Source organism: Arachis duranensis, chromosome 6 (assembly GCF_000817695.3).
Source record: "Arachis duranensis cultivar V14167 chromosome 6, aradu.V14167.gnm2.J7QH, whole genome shotgun sequence".
NCBI lineage: Eukaryota > Viridiplantae > Streptophyta > Magnoliopsida > Fabales > Fabaceae > Arachis > Arachis duranensis.
In genome coordinates, this window is record NC_029777.3 from 99,707,695 (window position 1) to 99,720,436 (window position 12,742).

General features: G+C 33.4%; 1 pseudogene; it reads right to left on the reverse strand.

Moving 5' to 3' along the window:
• Positions 1 to 12,071: 12,071 nt before the first annotated feature.
• Positions 12,072 to 12,742, reverse strand: LOC110273057 (probable serine/threonine-protein kinase PBL28; annotated as a pseudogene).

The window sequence follows — 12,742 nt, forward strand, 5'->3', positions numbered from 1 at the left end:
GTATAATTTTCATACCTTAATTTACTATTTGCTTTCTTAATTCTTTTGATTTAGTGTTTAATGCAATTTGAACCCAAAACACTTTTTTGTGCTTGTCTGACTAAGTAAATCATTCAATTATTGTTGCTTGGTCCATCAATTCTCATGGGATCAACTCCCGCTCATTTGAGCTATTACTTGGTATGACTTAGTGCACTTACCGGTTAGTTTGTGGTTTTTGAAATTCGCATCAATATAGCATTTTCAATAAAATTGTTATCAAGATTTAGTTATTATCCAACTAGAAGACACTGAAATGGTGCTAAACATATATTAAGACATCTTCAAGGATCTATTGATAATATTTTATTTTACTCTAATGAAATAGCATTTCAATTAGTTGGATATACATATACATATTTTCTTTCTGATCCACATAAAAGTAGGTCACAAATAGGTTATCTATTCACAAGTAGAGGAACAATTATATCTTGGTGCTCAACAAAGCAAACCATAGCTACAGTCTCCTCAAATCATGCAGAAATATTGATAATTCATGAAGCAACTCGAGTATGCATTTGGCTTAGGTCAATCACCCAACATGTTCAAGATATGTGTGGTTTACCTTTAAAAAAAATACCAACAGTCATATACAAAGAAAATTCTCCTTGCATACATCAATTAAAAGAGGAATACATCAAAAGAGACAGAACAAAGTATATTTCATCAAAACTCTTCTACTCTTATGATCTTCAACAAAGTGGTGATATAGACGTTTAACAAATTCATTACAATGCTAATTTAACAGATTTTTTCACTAAAATACTACCTACTTCAATATTTGAGAAGTTAGTATATAAGATTGGGATGCATCAGCTAAAAAATATCAAATGATGTAATTATCAAGGAGTAATACAGACTGTATTCTTTTTCTTAACCATGATTTTTTTTAATAAGGTTTTTAACGAGGCTGCTATCTAATATATTATACTAAAGATATCCAAAGAGAAATGTTATAAATATATTTATTATGAATGTCCTAACTAATTGAGTCATCTAAAAATTGGATTATTATAATATTATGTGTACAACATCAATTATTAAAATACTTTTTATAGATATTTACATGCGATATTTTTAGTGATCCAAATTATATTTCATCTAATAGAAAAAAAAGAAAGTTAACTCAAAATCATTCATAATGAGCTATACCTTAGAATTTTTTCTAAGCAGAAACGCATAATTACAGGGAGGACAGTTTTGGATAAATTTTTATATATATATTAATTTGCTTTCATATCTAAAGTGGTAATCGAAACTTTTTTTTTATTTCAATTTATTCTGTACAAAGTATTTAAAACATAATTTTGATCCTAATTTCACTTAAAATTTTTAAAAAAAATTTTAAAAAGCAAATTGCTATAAAAAAATTTAATTATCACATCAGATAATCATTAAAAAATTCATTGTAGTAAGCATCAATTTATCTTTATATGTTAATATTTTGTGATAGAAACAATATTAATAATTAATATAAATTACAGATACTAAGTTAATGAAATAAATTGAATAAATTAAAATTTTAAGAGTTAACACAAATATAATTTTAGAAACTAATTTAAAAATTATCTCACGTTTACCTTCTTTACTTCATTTTTACTGTTTGTTTAAACATTTTTAATGGTATATAATTGAATTGAATTTTAGTGTTTGAAATAAATTAATAACATTATAAAATTGGATTGTGATGGTTATTAGTGACTAAAAGAAGGGGGATTGAATTTTAGCCCCTTTTTGCTTGAGACCACTTTCTGCCCTTTTAAAAAAATTTTAGGAGATATTTCTGCTTTTTGTCTCGTCATTGGTCAAGAGACATTTTCTTTTTGTCTCGTAACTGGTGAAGAGATATTTTTTCAATTTTGTCTCCTATACAACAGAAACAGTAATGGAGTAGAAGAGAAAGAGAGAATTACACCAAGATATATTCTGGTTCAGCTGCTAAGTGCAATGCAGTCTACATCCAGTCTCCATCACAAGAGTGACAAAATTTCAATATAATCAAACAGATTACAGACTCCAATTTTCCCTAGGAACTACCCTTCCTATCCGGGACAAGTCCAGAATCTATCCCCAATCCTAAACTTGACTTGGTCACCTACCAAGCTTTCAACTGCTAAGTGCTAACCCAACTTGTAAGGAGATTCCCACAGAATCATGATACACAACACAAATGTACAAAGGACCTCTAAGACATCTATGGATTTTTCTTTAATTTTGTACACTCTGTCTTTTTTCGCTCATTGATTTTTTCTTACAAACCTCACATTGTTTGCCTTTTTCACCATGAACCTCAAGACAGACAAAACTAAAGAAAATACAAAATCAAACACATTGAAGGAGAAGAACTTCTATTAGCTTGGGTAGTTATGAGAACTCTGTGCTTTCTCTCCTTGTCTCAAGCCTTAGCCGTTCACCCTTATTATAGAAGGGGAAGCTTCCAAGGTTGAAACAGTTCAACTGATGTAACACCCTACCATACAGAGTCTTATGCTTAAGTCATAATTCAGAGATGGTAAGGTATTACGACCTTTAAAATAAAAATTTAGTACATATAGTAACGCGAATAATAATTATAACTAGGAGCATTTGAAGAAAAGGGGGTATAACAAAAATAATAACTCGAAAAACACAACGCTCCGATCGATAACGTAACGAACAAGGATAAACTAACGTGAGATTATATATATACAAAAGAGTGTCAAAAACAGGAATATCAAAACTCAAAATCTGGTTGCGAAGATAACCGGTTCAAGCATAGCAATATATACATATAATAAAATAAGGAAACCCCAAGGAAACTCCAAGGGACACAAATACAGAAAACCTATTCTCCAAAATCTCCTATAAGAGGAGTCATCACAGTTTGTATTATTCAATGGAGATAAAAGTATCTAAGCAAAACATATAAGACTAAAACAGAGTCCCAAGAACAAAGGATCTTCGCTAATCCAGAATTCTCCAGCATGCCTCAACGAGAAGCCTCGCGTCCTGCATCTAAAAACCACAAAATCCGCATGGGTGAGAACTAGAGGTTCCCAGCATGGTAACAATTCTCACATATATAACATGTAATAATAGAGGAAAGCCGAAGACAATCCTAGAACTTCCTCCATATAAAATCAAAGCTTATAAACGAGCTAAACCATAAGTGGCAACTGACTAAAGATCCTTCAGTCTAACTAATATTTTCCTTTCCAATTCCTTCAGACCTCCCAACCACCAGCAGGAGTACAATATGGCAAACACAGTTATTTCAGACAAGAGATATACAAGTAGGAACAGATAAGACATTAGATAGCAAGTAATATGCAGTCAAGTAGGCAATCTCAAACAGTTCACATAGTATGCATATGATGAATGCCTGTCTCTAATGGCTGATGATATCATCTGTCGGTTATAGAGCCAACCCGACAAGTCCTGGTAGCTAACCATTGGACTGTCCCTCTGTCATGTCTCCCCAACTCGAGTTATACTCAATATAAACTTGATCATAATTATGATCCATATCCATCACCCTCACTGGTGAATATTTATGGAGGTGAGCTCATCCGGGACTTTCACAGTGCCCGGCCACCCTGACGACATAGGGTCAAAAGAGGTTCGAGTCTCAACCTGGAGCACGTGGTGACTAGCCACTGCTTCTTTCCAGGGAAACTCTTATCTCCAATAGTGGAAGTGCAAACATTCACAATTCATTCAGCAGCATATATGCATTTATTCTTAGCCATAATCATGGCTCCACCGTAACACGGTAATAATCTAGCCATCCGGCTCACGGTTAAATCCACAACCAGCCAATTCATTAACAATTACGGCCCTTCGGCCCATGGCATAACAAGCACTTCCACCGCCATCCTCTGCATATCACATAATTATCTTTGATCCTCATTGATCATTCGTTTCTCCCTTGATTCACTCGCAAGTTACCACATCCCCTAACTCCTTTTCTCATTGCTAGACATATCATAATGATTTAAGATACAAATGGTGAGATCGGATGCTTAGAAGTGTGAAATTTGGCTTTTAAAACTCAAAAATCAACTTTGAGATGAAAACAGGGCCACGCGTACGCGTACTCCACGCGCATGCGTGGATGGCCACAAAGCTCATCGACGCGTATGTGTCATACACGTGGACGCGTGGATTGAAAAACAGCCAAACGACGCGTACGCGTCAGCCACGCGTACACGCGAGTACATCTGTGCCCCAGGCACAAAACCGGCACAACTCTAGCACAACTCTCGGGAAAATGGCTGGGCAACCATTTCAGCACATCGACGCACATGCGCACACCACGCGCACGCGTGGATGGTGCCATCTTGAAAAATGATGCGTACGCGTCAAGGACGCCTATGCGTGGGTAGTCATTCTGCTAAAAATTTTTCTAAGTTAAAAGCTGCAGAATTCACAAATTCAACCCCCAATCTTTTAACGGACATAACTTTCTCATTTTAAATCATTTTTCGCCCGTTCTTCAAACGACATGGACATCCCCGATCCAATTTCATTTCTAAACAAGTTTGGTACAAAACGGGGATACGTAGTCCAAGTTATGTCCCATCAAAGTATGCCCAAAAATTATATTTTCATACAAAACCACAAAGTGCCATTTTCAAAACAAGTCATTTTCAACTCTTTTCAAAATCAACCAAAACATGCCAATTTTCGTCCCCTTTCTTTGAAATCAATCAAAATATACCAAAATCAACATCAAGCCTCCTCAACTCACACATTAACACTTTACCACAATTCACAAAACATCATCCCACCATTTAAACACTTCTCATTCAAATGGCTAAGAGGCAAACACATAAACATGTCATACATACTTTCTCATCCCAAATTTCTAATAATATCATTTCCAATCAACCATCATTGTACATAATCAATATCATACTCACCATCAATATGGTTTCAACCACAATTCAAGTTTAATCAATCATCGAGCATATATCACAACATGCATATTTCTCATACATCATATCATCAAGGCATCAATAATCATCATCACATATATGACCACATCATATATCTCAACCATTCAACAATATCAACAATTCAATGCCTATCTTAGGGCCTCTAGCCTAAGTATTTTCCACCACATTACATATTAAATACGAGAAACTGAGACCATACCTTAGCCGATTTTCCAAACTCAACCGAAGCACTTCCAAACCACTTTTCCTCAAGCTATCAAGGTCTCAACACCTCCAAGAACAGATTTTTACATGCAAAACCCTCTTCAAGCTTTTTAAAATCTCAATCAAGCTCCAATATTCACATATACACAACCTAAGCCACAATCATCATACCCATACACAACATCTCAATATCCAAACATCATAGAACAACAAATTACACTAGGATTGAGAATCTTACCACACCCAAGATCCAAGGAGACAAGATTAACCTTCTCCTTCAAGAGAGTTGGATCCTATAACATCAAAGAGCCCAAAATCTCAATATTTTTGCTCATAAAACTCGAAATTAAAGCTGAAAATTCGAAGAGCAAACTGTGGCTTATCTCAAGATTGATTGTATGGGTTTGTAGAGCTCTCCGCGATGAACACGTGGCCACAAACGGTGCGACGATTGGAGCTCTAGATCAAAAGTTATGGTGGTTTGAAGATCAAGGGAGATATAGAACTTGAGAGTGTTCTTCCCCCCCCCTCCATATCAATTTCAGCGTGTGTTTGTATGTTGTGAGGAGAGAGAGTGTTGAAAATTAGGGTTTTGGTTTAGTTATGTTGGGCCAAGGGCCCACTTTTGGTCCGATTTCTATAAAATTGGTACCGAAATTCTCGTCTCAATCTCCTCTATCATATTAAGCCATAAAAATCACATTTTTGGCTTTCTAGAATAAATTCTCATTTATGGATTAATTAGCCATTAATTAACTAGATTTTACAACCGAGCTAACTTCTTCTTCTTCAACACCAAAACCGGTTTGGACAGAAGAAGAGAGAGGGAACTGAAAGTAAAAACCAACATGCAATTACCTCTCTCTCATCCCTTCTCATCAAATTTCATCAATCTGAGCCTTCCATCTTGACTTGGTCCCCAAGAAGGATTTCTGACCCTTGATAAACACTTGATCCTTGATAAACACTTGATCCTTGACAGCTCCATCTGTTCCACTTCTGCTTCCTTCTCCACGTAGCTACAGTAGCTACCTTCTATGATGGATGAACAAAAAGTAGAAATGAGCCATACCACACGGATCTTCTTCTCTGACCGAATTGGATTGCTTCCAGTTTTGGGCATGGAGAGCTTGAGACTTCTTCACCATATCTTACCTTTAGTGGTAAAGATCTCAACCACTCCATACTGTAGATCTTCTTTTTGCAAGGGTCATCATTACCTTGGCCGCTTGCTTCTTCATAGCTTTTGTACTTTTACCTCTGATAGCTTGCATCTTCAAGCTTCTTCCCTGTCAGTGAAGTGACCGACAACTAGAGAGAGAAGAGATAAAAACTTTCAATGGAAGTAAAGGAAGAAATTGAATTGAGTTAAGTTTTCACTTTCCAAAACCCCATACTTTGTAACGTGTGAGAGTAATAAAAGCCATCAAATTAATTTTAAAATTTCTCTCTCCTATTACCAATGCAATTAAACTAAATTAATTGAATTTAAAATCCATTTCTTAGTGGGAGTAGGTAACCGAGAAAAGTATGCATCATTGCTTTGTTTCTTCTTCCAATTTTCGGACCCAGCCTTGTTGGCTTGAAGCAAAGATTAATTGGGCTTGCTCATTAATTTTTAAGGTCCAACCAACATAATATTTCAGCCACATATCATATAGCATTTTTGCACAAAGCTGAATATTATCATTACATTAGGCTTGTTTAATTTTTGGCCCAGTCACAAAATCTGCATACAAAAAATTGTTAATCAACCAATTTATCATCACAATACAATTAAGTTAACAATTTTGTATTTTAATCTCCTTTTAATTAATGTTTGATCATCATAATAATTTGGAATTTTCCAAACTCAACATATTGAATTCCAGTGTTTGAAATATTCAACAAATGAATTAAAGTTTTATAGTGGACAATTTTTTCTTTTATTAATATAATATCATATTTAAATAACAAAAAAATACTTTTATTAAATTATAAGAAATAATTAAAAAATTTTATATTTTTAACTAAATTTTTTTAAGGGTTAAGTACAATTTTGGTCCTTGACGTAGAGGTCGAAAATTAATTTCGTCCCCAGTCTTTTTTCGCTACAAAATGGTCCCGAAAGTTTCAGTTTGTTTTAAAATCATCCTTTGGACGAAAATATCCCACCCTCCCCTCTTCTTCCTCAACATTAACCAAAACCAAAAGCAGAAGCGCAAATGCAGAAGCAGGCAAAAATAGAAAGTAGAAGTAGAATAACAACAATCAGCAGAACAATAACAATAACAATGGATAATGGAATCAGAGCAACAACAAAAATAGAAACAAAATAAGAAGCAAGCAGAAGCAGAAGCAACTAAAGCATGGACAACAACAATGGAATAAAAGGAATACACAGAAGCATCAACAACAATAACAATAGAATAAACAGAAGCAACACGTTCCTTTAAATCTGAAAAATTAAACAAAAAAGAATAAAAAATTGAAACAGAGTGGAAGGGTGGCGGCAGTGGTAGGGGAGGAGGGATTGTGGCGGTGAACGGCGATGCAGTGTCGGCGGGCTACAAATCGCCACGAAGAGGGCGCTGTGGTGGTCGGCGGCGCTGTGGAGGGCTTCATTCCTCTCTTCTCTTTCTTTCTCCCTCTGCTCTCTTCTCTTGTCGTTAGTGTATGTGCTGAGGAAGAAAGGAGCAATGGCGAGGAAGCAGTGACGGCAGCGAGGAGTGGCAGCGACGTGGAGCGGCGACCTTTTCCCTTCCCCCTCTTTCCTGGACCCCAATTCTCTTTCTCCTCCCTTTGTTCCCTTTCTTTGCTTTTTCCTTTTTATTTTATTTTATTTTATTTTATTTTATGATTTATTTAATTAAGGATAATTTAGTAATAAAAATAAAAATTTTGGTAAAAAGAACGATTTTAAAACAAATAGAAACTTTCGGGACCATTTTGTAATAAAAAAAAGTTCGGGGACGAAATAAATTTTCGACCTCTATAGGGATAAAAATCGTACTTAGCCCTCTTTTAAATAAAATTTATTTACCTCTTTTTAAAAAACAAAATTAGATTATTCTAAAATCATTAAGCTTAAAAAATATTGTTATTAATTAAAAAAATTAAATGGTTCTCCTTAGTTGATTTTAACAACAAACCAACAATAAAAAATAAATATAAACTATCAAGAACTAATTTATTGAGTAGTTTAATGACATAGCATGTAAAAAAAGCTAATTATTAATAATAAATTATAACAACTAATTAATGTTATAAAAATAGAATAAAATTATATCACTTTTTACTAGTATTAGTGTATGTTTCCGTGACCTGCATGCGATGATACATAAAATTATATAAAATTTTTTATTAAAAAATTAAATGAAAATTATATATAATAATTATTATTATAAATATTTTATAATTTAAAAATATTAAAAATAATTAGTATTTGTTTCAATAAATTTGAATTGGTTGAATAGTCATATTATTTGTCCGTTTAAACAAATATTTGGAGTTTAAATCTTGCTTTGTATGTATAACAATCCATTAGTTAACAGCAGACCCTTAATAAATAGAGCATCAATATGTGGTAGATTAGTATCCGACTTACCGAGTTAGAAAATCTGTAGAAAAAAATTGTATTTGTCTTTAAAATAGATTAATTTCCCATTAATAAAAATACTTATAGACTTTTGTATTTGTTGAAATTTTCCTGACAATTTTATTTCTTCGTATCGTATTCATTTTTGAAGTTAAAACAATATGATCAACATTATTAGTTGTTAAAACTTCACATTTTACGAAATTATTTTTAAATTTTTAAATTTATAAACTTATGTCATTACAAAAGTTATTAGATGAATTAATATTTCTTGGTAAGATGATGTACCAAAACACTATCGTTAAGTATTAATAAGTGTGAAGAAAAACCAATAACAACTTTTGTTATTCTACTACAAGAAAAACACCCATTCAGGTACACTTGAAAAGTGTAGCCAAAAGTAAAAAAAAATGATGCCTTAGGTTACGGCTACGCTTTCTGGGGTGATTCCTATTCGGCCGTTGCCTATTCTCAAAGACTACACTTTTCTGCACCAAGGGCTACACTTTTGGCATTTGGGAATAGGGTGCGCTTTTCAAATGATGCTGTTCAAGACCAAAGGCTACGCTTTTCAGCTTCTATTTCTGCCAGAATAGGCTACGCTTTTTAATGTTACTACATCACCTACAAAGCGTAGCCACATTGTATACCATGGCTACCTTTTATAAGTGTAGCCTTAGGTCAATACATAATTATACTAAATAATTTCTTTAAATAATAAAAATTATCTCTAACTAAAATATATTTATAATAATGATCCATCAGCACTAGAATGAAGTTAATTGAGTATTCATAATACACAATATAAAATAGTCTTCAAGATTGAAGAGAGCCAAGAATTCATCATGCTGAGCCTGTAAACAAAAGCAAATGGTTGTTAGAAGCAAATGGTGCCTCAATATTTTGAGCTATTTCTTCACAAATATGGTCATATTTTGCTATTTCTTTCTTAAAGAGATCCTCATTAAAGCCAGTGCATGTCATCAACTTTGGTAATATATCATCTTGAAGATATTTTTAGAAATATAAGCAAAGATAACTAGTACATGTTATAGATTCATGAACCATTACATAGGATGGAAAAAAAAATTCTACAAGCAGCATCCTAATCAGGTACCTTTCTTTTCATATCTTTAAGCATGTCTTGAAGACCAGCCCTTTGGGCTCCAAAAGTTTCTAGTTGCCTCTGAAATAGCATTGTTGTAGTCATTATTAACATTATAACCCTATGAAACAATTAGTACATATATTACTACTATTCCTTTTGTAAACTGAAATCCCTTTTCCTACTGCTAACTCTAATCAATACTCCATTCAGTTTCACATCTCATATTTACTGAAATTGCCAATATAGCAAAAATCTGTCACATACCAGAAAATTCTAAAGAGAAAAATAAGAGTTATATAAATTGTTTATTCAAGAACTGGTTTTTGATCTTATTCTTTGAAAATCATAATATAGCAATCATAAAATAATAATAATGGGACTAAAAACAGCAACTAACCAGGATTTGCTTGAGAGATCCCACAATAGCATCTTCATTTTGATCTAAAGACCTAATCGGTCTTGCCAAGGTTGGAAGTGCGGATTCAATTTGGCAAAGTGCATAAGAAGTTCAATGACACAGCAGCATGTCCTAATCACACCAAGAACCCAAATGAATCATATTTTCTCTAACCGAACACTCAATTCTCATATTTTGTGTATGTATTAAATCAAATCTCATACAAATTTAAATTTAACCCATTTGAGCAAGTATGTGATCATTAGTATCCACATTGTAGCAGAATATTTCAATTACTCTTTATAGTAGATCTTGAAGTTAGAAAAACAATGCCAATGCAATCAGCCATTGTAAAGAAGTTCCATATTGTAACATTCATACCGCTTGGGATGGGTATTTGGGGATGCACGCTCAGCAAGGCCCACCAAGAACTAAGCAAACTGAAATGGAAAACATGTCCCTACAAGGTCATATAAAGAACAAGAGAACAATCAGTCAGAAAGTCAAATGTTAGGGAAAAAACCAAAGCTCCCCTCCACGTCGTCCAGAGCCATAATAACCTCCTATTAAGTGTCAAAACAGCCAAATTTAAAATGACCATGTTACACAAGCTGCTTTGGGATGTGTGTATAATAATATGTTCTTAACGACATAAATCATATACTTATGATTACCTATGATAAGCACATCCAGATCAGCGCCAGCTTGAATGTACTCAGGCTTCAATTTTAGCCACTTTCCACTTTGATCACTAGGCTCCCATTTAGAACCGAGGTCTTTAATAACTATTCCCTCATCTCTAAACAAAATGATTAGAACAAAAATTCTTTAGAAGAGGTATAAAGAGTTTCTTCCTTTTCCACTTTTAATAAATTTAAATATATTATATATACTAAAAATAAAATCACTGAAATAAAACAATCATCCAAATTTAATATAATAAACTCTGACACAATCCTCAATTCTTCACCTCAGCTTTATATTGGATGAATACAGTGCATGGGAGATATACTGAAATACAGATAGACAAATACTGACATAGAACATTAAAAATTAAAATATATGTAAATAAAGAAATGGAAGATATGTTTATGTATTATCCTTCCTAAAATGTAAATTCAGCAAGTGAAGACATATAAATGGCTTATAGCACACCCATCCATATAAAAGCGTATTAGGATTGCAACATATACAATGCACAAGAACACTATATATTGTACAAGAATTGAACATTTATATTAGAAATATAGGAGCATGAATGATTGAACATTACACGAACCAACTCTTTCTTAACCCAAAAATATCAGGTTGAAGAACATAAATTGCTTTCTATATAACAAATGCTAGAAAGCATAGAAAGCATGTAAAAGTTGCTTGTATCCTAAAACTTTCATTTGAGGATATTTTTATTATGATCTTTCTTGATCTATTTAGCATTCAAAAGGAATTACAAGACATAAACAAAGAAAATTCCAAGTACAGCAATGGAGTCTGGTTTGCTGAGTTTGGGCTTTTGAGGATATAAGCAAAGACCCCAAAATAAATGAGAAGAATTCCTACTCTCCTAAGTCCATTTATGGCTACATCATGAAAAATCGTTTTTGGCTTTTCTTCTATATTGAAAGATTAGCATCTTAAGGCAAACATATACAAACAAAAATTGTCAAATGTTTCAAAAGTTCAGAACCTTCCTATATGGCTCAATCATACTGATTTTGGAAAAACCAAATTACTATCTGCATTCTCACTTCAAAGCACATGGAAAAAATTAAATTCAAATAAAATCCAAACAACGAAATTAAAATCAACCTAGAGACTTTGTAGAGTGAGTTTTCCGGTCTGTTAGTTGTAACAACAAATTAGTTAAACAATCTTGGAAAACTGGATTCAAAAAAGAGATATGTTTTAAACTTATACCGATGTATACTCAGGATCAAAATAGCCAAAAGTACCAAACACTCTAGTAGTTACATGTGTCTCTTGTCCTTCTGGCATCAGTTTAGCTAGCCCGAAATCAGATATCTTTTTAGAAAGGGAAAAAATATAAATGTGAGTTTTAACTAATTACACAAATTTTCCTAAGAAAAGACATGACATATAGAATGTACCTTTGCTTCAAAATTGGAGGTTAGAAGAACATTGGTGGATTTGAAATCTCTATGAACAATAGGGATCCCAACACAAGAGCTTGAATGCAGATAAGCAAGTCATTTTGCAGCTCCTAATGCCACTTTCAGCCTTAGAGGCCAATCCATTTTTCTTTCCCCAATTCCTAAAATACCAATTAGGCACTAGTTAACAAACAATATTGAATGTGATTCTTAGTTACATGGCAGACTAATAATACCATTCAGATGATGTTGCAGGTTCCCATTTTGCATATCCTCATATACTAAGAATCTGTTCTTTCCATCAGCACAGTAGCCAATCAAGGAAACAAGATTTGGGTGGTCTAGTCTGCTCAATATGTCCACTTCCAT